General features: G+C 44.3%; 1 protein-coding gene and 1 non-coding gene across 5 annotated transcripts in view; one reads left to right on the forward strand and one right to left on the reverse strand.

Annotated features, from left to right (window-relative positions):
• pard3bb (par-3 family cell polarity regulator beta b) overlaps nt 1-7500 on the forward strand; it is a 563164-nt gene that overhangs the window by 521465 nt on the left and 34199 nt on the right. The gene's annotated exons all lie outside the window — the stretch shown is intronic.
• trnav-uac (transfer RNA valine (anticodon UAC)) lies at nt 5326-5401 on the reverse strand. The gene has a single exon. It is a non-coding gene; the product is annotated as a tRNA-Val (tRNA).

Here is a 7500-nt window from a genome sequence, read left to right on the forward strand (position 1 = left end):
ACATGCTAAATGACGTGGTTGGATTTCATATCCTGTACATGCTAAATGACGTGGTTGGATTTCATATCCTGTACATGCTAAATGTCGTGGTTGGATTTCATATCCTGTACATGCTAAATGATGTGGTTGGATTTCATATCCTGTACATGCTAAATGACGTGGTTGGATTTCATATCCTGTACACGCTAAATGTCATGGTTGGATTTCATATCCTGTACATGCTAAATGTCGTGGTTGGATTTCATATCCTGTACATGCTAAATGTCGTGGTTGGATTTCATATCCTGTACATGCTAAATGACGTGGTTGGATTTCATATCCTATACATGCTAAATGACGTGGTTGGATTTCATATCCTGTACATGCTAAATGTCGTGGTTGGATTTCATATCCTGTACATGCTAAATGACGTGGTTGGATTTCATATCCTGTACACGCTAAATGTCATGGTTGGATTTCATATCCTGTACATGCTAAATGATGTGGTTGGATTTCATATCCTGTACATGCTAAATGATGTGGTTGGATTTCATATCCTGTACATGCTAAATGATGTGGTTGGATTTCATATCCTGTACATGCTAAATGATGTGGTTGGATTTCATATCCTGTACATGCTAAATGATGTGGTTGGATTTCATATCCTGTACATGCTAAATGATGTGGTTGGATTTCATATCCTGTACATGCTAAATGATGTGGTTGGATTTCATCTCCTGTACAAGCTAAATGACATGGTTGGATTTCATATCTGTTTCTTTGATATTAATGAAAGCAAGGATTGTGAACTCATGCCTCACTTTCCACACACACACACACACACACACACACACACACACACACACACACACACACACACACACACACACACACACACACACACACACAGTAACGCTTTGTGTTTACTCAGCCTCTAGCCAGCATCACACAGATAAGCACTTTGTGTTTACTCAGCCTCTAGCCAGCATCACACAGATAAGCACTTTGTGTTTACTCAGCCTCTAGCCAGCATCACACAGATAAGCACTTTGTGTTTACTCAGCCTCTAGCCAGCATCACACAGATAAGCACTTTGTGTTTACTCAGCCTCTAGCCAGCATCACACAGATAAGCACTTTGTGTTTACTCAGCCTCTAGCCAGCATCACACAGATAAGCGCTTTGTGTTTACTCAGCCTCTAGCCAGCATCACACAGTAACGCTTTGTGTTTACCTAGCCTTTGGCCAGCATCACACAGTAACGCTTTGTGTTTACTCAGCCTCTAGCCAGCATCACACAGTAAAGCTTTGTGTTTACTCAGCCTCTAGCCAGCATCACACTAACGCGTTGTGTTTACTCAGCCTCTAGCCAGCATCACACAGTAAAGCGCTTTGTGTTTACTCAGCCTCTAGCCAGCATCACACAGTAACGCGTTGTGTTTACTCAGCCTCTAGCCAGCATCACACAGTAACGCTTTGTGTTTACTCAGCCTCTAGCCAGCATTACACAGTAAAGCTTTGTGTTTACTCAGCCTCTAGCCAGCATCACACAGTAAAGCTTTGTGTTTACTCAGCCTCTAGCCAGCATCACACAGATAAGCGCTTTGTGTTTACTCAGCCTCTAGCCAGCATCACACAGTAAAGCGCTTTGCGTTTACTCAGCCTCTAGCCAGCATCACACAGGAACGCTTTGTGTTTACTCAGCCTCTAGCCAGCATCACACAGTAACGCTTTGTGTTTACTCAGCCTCTAGCCAGCATCACACAGTAACGCTTTGTGTTTACTTAGCCTCTAGCCAGCATCACACCGTAACGCTTTGTGTTTACTCAGCCTCTAGCCAGCATCACACAGATAAGCACTTTGTGTTTACTCAGCCTCTAGCCAGCATCACACAGATAACCTCCTGATCATGCATGAGGCCCAAATTTGGTTTTCTGAATCAAAACTGCAGACCTGTTTTCTGAAATCTGGGGATAAATACACAGAGAGACAGGAAACACAGGGATAAATACACAGAGAGACAGGAAACACAGGGATAAATACACAGAGAGACAGGAAACACAGGGATAAATACACAGAGAGACAGGAAACACAGGGATAAATACACAGAGAGACAGGTAACACAGGGATAAATACACAGAGAGACAGGAAACACAGGGATAAATACACAGAGAGACAGGAAACACAGGGATATATACACAGAGAGACAGGAAACACAGGGATATATATACACAGAGAGACAGGAAACACAGGGATAAATACACAGAGAGACAGGAAACACAGGGATAAATACACAGAGAGACAGGAAACACAGGGATAAATACACAGAGAGACAGGTAACACAGGGATAAATACACAGAGAGACAGGAAACACAGGGATAAATACACAGAGAGACAGGAAACACAGGGATAAATACACAGAGAGACAGGAAACACAGGGATAAATACACAGAGAGACAGGAAACACAGGGATAAATACACAGAGAGACAGGTAACACAGGGATAAATACACAGAGAGACAGGAAACACAGGGATATATACACAGAGAGACAGGAAACACAGGGATAAATACACAGAGAGACAGGAAACACAGGGATAAATACACTGGGGAAAATAAGTGACACCTGGGGGGGTGGAGACAATAACGAGGACAGGTGAAACAGATCAGTGCATTTAGTTAGATATTACTGTTGGAGCTGGGAACACAAGCATTTAGTTAGATACTACTGTTGGAGCTGGGAACACAAGCATTTAGTTAGATACTACTGTTGGAGCTGGGAACACAAGCATTTAGTTAGATACTACTGTTGGAGCTGGGAACACAAGCATTTAGTTAGATATTACTGTTGGAGCTGGGAACACAAGCATTTAGTTAGATATTACTGTTGGAGCTGGGAACACAAGCATTTAGTTAGATATTACTGTTGGAGCTGGTAACACAAGCATTTAGTTAGATATTACTGCACTGTTGGAGCTAGGAAAACAAGCATTTAGTTAGATATTACTGTTGGAGCTAGAAACACAAGCATTTAGTTAGATATTACTGCACTGTTGGAGCTAGAAACACAAGCATTTAGTTAGATATTACTGTTGGAGCTAGAAACACAAGCATTTAGTTAGATATTACTGTTGGAGCTAGAAACACAAGCATTTAGTTAGATACTACTGTTGGAGCTGGGAACACAAGCATTTAGTTAGATATTACTGTTGGAGCTGGAAACACAAGCATTTAGTTAGATATTACTGTTGGAGCTGGGAACACAAGCATTTAGTTAGATATTACTGTTGGAGCTGGGAACACAAGCATTTAGTTAGATACTATGGTTGGAGCTAGAAACACAAGCATTTAGTTAGATATTACTGTTGGAGCTAGGAAAACAAGCATTTAGTTAGATATTACTGTTGGAGCTAGAAACACAAGCATTTAGTTAGATATTACTGCACTGTTGGAGCTAGAAACACAAGCATTTAGTTAGATATTACTGTTGGAGCTAGAAACACAAGCATTTAGTTAGATATTACTGTTGGAGCTAGAAACACAAGCATTTAGTTAGATATTACTGTTGGAGCTGGGAACACAAGCATTTAGTTAGATATTACTGTTGGAGCTAGAAACACAAGCATTTAGTTAGATATTACTGTTGGAGCTGGGAACACAAGCATTTAGTTAGATATTACTGTTGGAGCTAGAAACACAAGCATTTAGTTAGATATTACTGTTGGAGCTAGAAACACAAGCATTTAGTTAGATATTACTGTTGGAGCTGGGAACACAAGCATTTAGTTAGATATTACTGTTGGAGCTAGAAACACAAGCATTTAGTTAGATATTACTGTTGGAGCTAGAAACACAAGCATTTAGTTAGATATTACTGTTGGAGCTGTCATCACCGCTGCGTAAGGCACTGCATCTTTAGTGCTAGAGGCGTCACTACAGACCCTGGTTCGATTCCAGGCTGTATCACAACCGGCCGTGATTGGGAGTCCCATAAGGCGGTGCACAATTGGCCCAGCGTGTAACGGGGCGTCGTAAAGGTGCAGCAGGAATGTGTATACTAATCTTCTTTATTAAATCGAAAGAAGGTAAAAACCTAACAAAACCTAACAAATCACGTATACTAAAAACAACGAACGACACTAACCAGGAAACAGCTACCCACAAACCCCTATAGCATTAAACACCCCCTATACAATAGGACCTTCAATCAGAGGCAACGAGGAACAGCTGCCTCCAATGGAAGGTCAATCAACAAACCCTAAACATAGAAGTAGAAAACCTAGACTGAACATAGAAAAAACACTAACCTAAGAACATAGACCAAAAACCCCGGAACACTCTAAACAAACACCCCTCTTACATAAACACATATCCCAACGAACCCCGAACCACATAAAACAGACTAGTTAAATAAAAGTTAAATTTAAAAAAATATACAAAAGAACTAAGAAAGTGGAATTAGTTTGATTATCAGGGTTTTGTTTTTCTTTTACATTATGTTTTTAACGTTACCTAGAATAGAGTTCAATTCATCCCTGATGTTAAATTAGTTTTTTTCTTACTTCCACATTCCAGCATTCCAGGATATTATACAACAAGCCGCTTTCAACCAATACAGAATGAAGGGCAGAGAAAGATCCTTTGGTTCTCAGATGAACCCGCTGAAATCATAATAAAACGGAATACTGGGTGAGCTAAAGGAAGTTACTGACTTGTTACACCCTCGACAACTACTAGGATTATTATTATCTGACCCTGCTGGTCATTTATGAACATTTGAACATCTTGGCCACGTTCTGTTATAATCTCCACCCGGCACAGCCAGAAGAGGACTGGCCACCCCTCATAGCCTGGTTCCTCTCTAGGTTTCTTCCTAGGTTTTGGCCTTTCTAGGGAGTTTTTCCTAGCCACCCCTCATAGCCTGGTTCCTCTCTAGGTTTTGGCCTTTCTAGGGAGTTTTTCCTAGCCACCCCTCATAGCCTGGTTCCTCTCTAGGTTTCTTCCTAGGTTTTGGCCTTTCTAGGGAGTTTTTCCTAGCCACCGTGCTTCTACACCTGCATTGCTTGCTGTTTGGGGTTTTAGGCTGGGTTTCTGTACAGCACTTTGGGATATCAGCTGATGTAAGAAGGGCTTTATAAATACATTTGATTCAGCTGATGATTGGATGGCTTTAAAACTCCTTCTGAATCAGGGTGTGGCTAGGACCCCCACCTACTACAATTTGGTTGACTCACATGTTTCTGAGGAATGTGATTGTCATTTACATTTAAGTCATTTAGCAGACGCTCTTATCCAGAGCGACTTACAGTAGTGAATGCATACATTTCATAAAATGTTTTTTCTCCGTACTGGTCCCCCCGTGGGAATCGAACCCACAACCCTGGCGTTGTAAACACCATGCTCTACCAGCTGAGCCACACGGGGCTCGTTAGGACTTGATGCTGTGGTACATATGACAGATTTTTATTTGTCTATGACGTTTGTATGTTTCTGTAATTGTAGCGTTTGTGTGTCTACGACAAAAACATCTGTTTATGGTGTATCGATGTCTGTAAATTGTTATGTCTGATATCTCCCCTGCTGATGTCTTGGTTGAACCAGGTCTCTCAAGGAGACTAAACCTGGATAAATAAAGGTTAAATAAAATATAAACTCTCATTCAAATACGCTTTTACCTCAGAAATCACTAACTGAAGGTATAAGTGCTATAAACCTATTGAGTACAGTCTCTTCTGGTTTCCTCTCTGCTCTGAGGCCGTGGCGTCGTAATGAGCAGGTGGGGATCATTCCCATTGGTCTAATTATTACCGTTTGTGGGGAGAGAGGGATGAGGAGAGAGAGGGATGAGGGGGAGAGGGATGAGGGGGAGAGGGATAAGGGGAGAGGGATGAGGGGAGAGAGGGATGAGGGGAGAGGGATGAGAGCAGAGAGGGATGAGGGGAGAGGGATGGGGAGAGAGGGATGAGGGGAGCGGGATGACGGGAGAGAGGGATGAGGGGAGAGGGATGAGAGCAGAGAGGGATGAGGGGAGAGGGATGAGGGGAGAGGGATGAGAGCAGGGAGGGATGAGGGGAGAGGGGATAGGGATGGGGAGAGAGGGGAGAGGGATGAGGGGAGAGAGGGATGATGGGATAGGGATGAGGGGAGAGGGATGGGGAGAGAGGGATGAGGGGAGAGAGGGATGGGGAGAGAGGGATGAGGGGAGAGAGGGATGAGGGGAGAGGGATGAGGAGAGAGGGATGAGAGCAGAGAGGGATGAGAGCAGAGAGGGATGAGGGGAGAGAGGGATGAGGGGAGAGAGGGATGAGAGCAGAGAGGGATGAGGGGAGAGAGGGATGAGAGCAGAGAGGGATGAGGGGAGAGAGGGATGAGGGGAGAGAGAGGTGGGGAGGGAGAGGAATGAGAGCAGAGAGGGATGAGGGGAGAGAGGGATGGGGAGAGAGAGGGATGAGAGCAGAGAGGGATGAGGGGAGAGGGATGATGGGAGAGAGGGATGAGAGCAGAGAGGGGCGAGAGGGATGGGGAGAGAGGGATGAGGGGAGAGAGGGATGAGAGCAGAGAGGGATGAGGGGAGAGAGGGATGAGGGGAGAGAGGGATGGGGAGAGAGAGGGATGAGAGCAGAGAGGGATGATTGGAGAGAGGGATGAGAGCAGAGAAGGATGAGGGGAGAGAGGGATGAGAGCAGAGAGGGATGAGGGGAGAGAGGGATGGGGAGAGAGAGGGATGAGAGCAGAGAGGGATGAGGGGAGAGAGGGATGAGAGCAGAGAAGGATGAGGGGAGAGAGGGATGAGAGCAGAGAGGGATGAGGGGAGAGAGGGATGGGGAGAGAGAGGGATGAGAGCAGAGAGGGATGAGGGGAGAGAGGGATGAGAGCAGAGAAGGATGAGGGGAGAGAGGGATGAGAGCAGAGAGGGATGAGGGGAGAGAGGGATGGGGAGAGAGAGGGATGAGAGCAGAGAGGGATGAGGGGAGAGAGGTCAACCCTTCTTCTAGGTAATATGGCGTCTCAGAGATATAAGAACAGTAAAGACATTTCATTTTTAATTTTTTTTAAACGGTCATGAAAAACAGCACTTTATATTCCTGCAGGTGCCTTGCCATTTTGATGCTGTGTGAGAGAGGTGGCAGAGCAGGGAGCATTAAAAAAAAACCCTGCTCATTGAGGCTGATGAGACTATTCTTCTCTTACTGGCACCCGGAAAAGAAGAACTGCTTCTCCATAATGGTTCTAACCTTCATCTGCCAGGGACTGCTAAATGTACTGGAATCATTTCTGCATTGGATTATATGTCAGGGTTTATAATGTATTAACTCAGATCACTAGCTGTGTGTGTGTCTCTGCATGAAGTTCTCCTCTCTCTCTCTCCATCTCTCTCTCTCTCCATCTCTATCTCTCTCTCCCACTCTCTCTCCATCTCTCTCTCTATCTCTCTCTCTGTCTCTCCATCTCTCTCTCTCTCTCTCTCTCTCTCTCTCTCTCTCTCTCCATCTCTCTCTATTTCTCTGTCTCTCTCTCTCTATT

This window comes from Salmo salar, chromosome 25 (assembly GCF_965601325.2).
Source record: "Salmo salar chromosome 25, fSalSal1, whole genome shotgun sequence".
NCBI classification, from domain to species: Eukaryota; Metazoa; Chordata; class Actinopteri; order Salmoniformes; family Salmonidae; genus Salmo; species Salmo salar.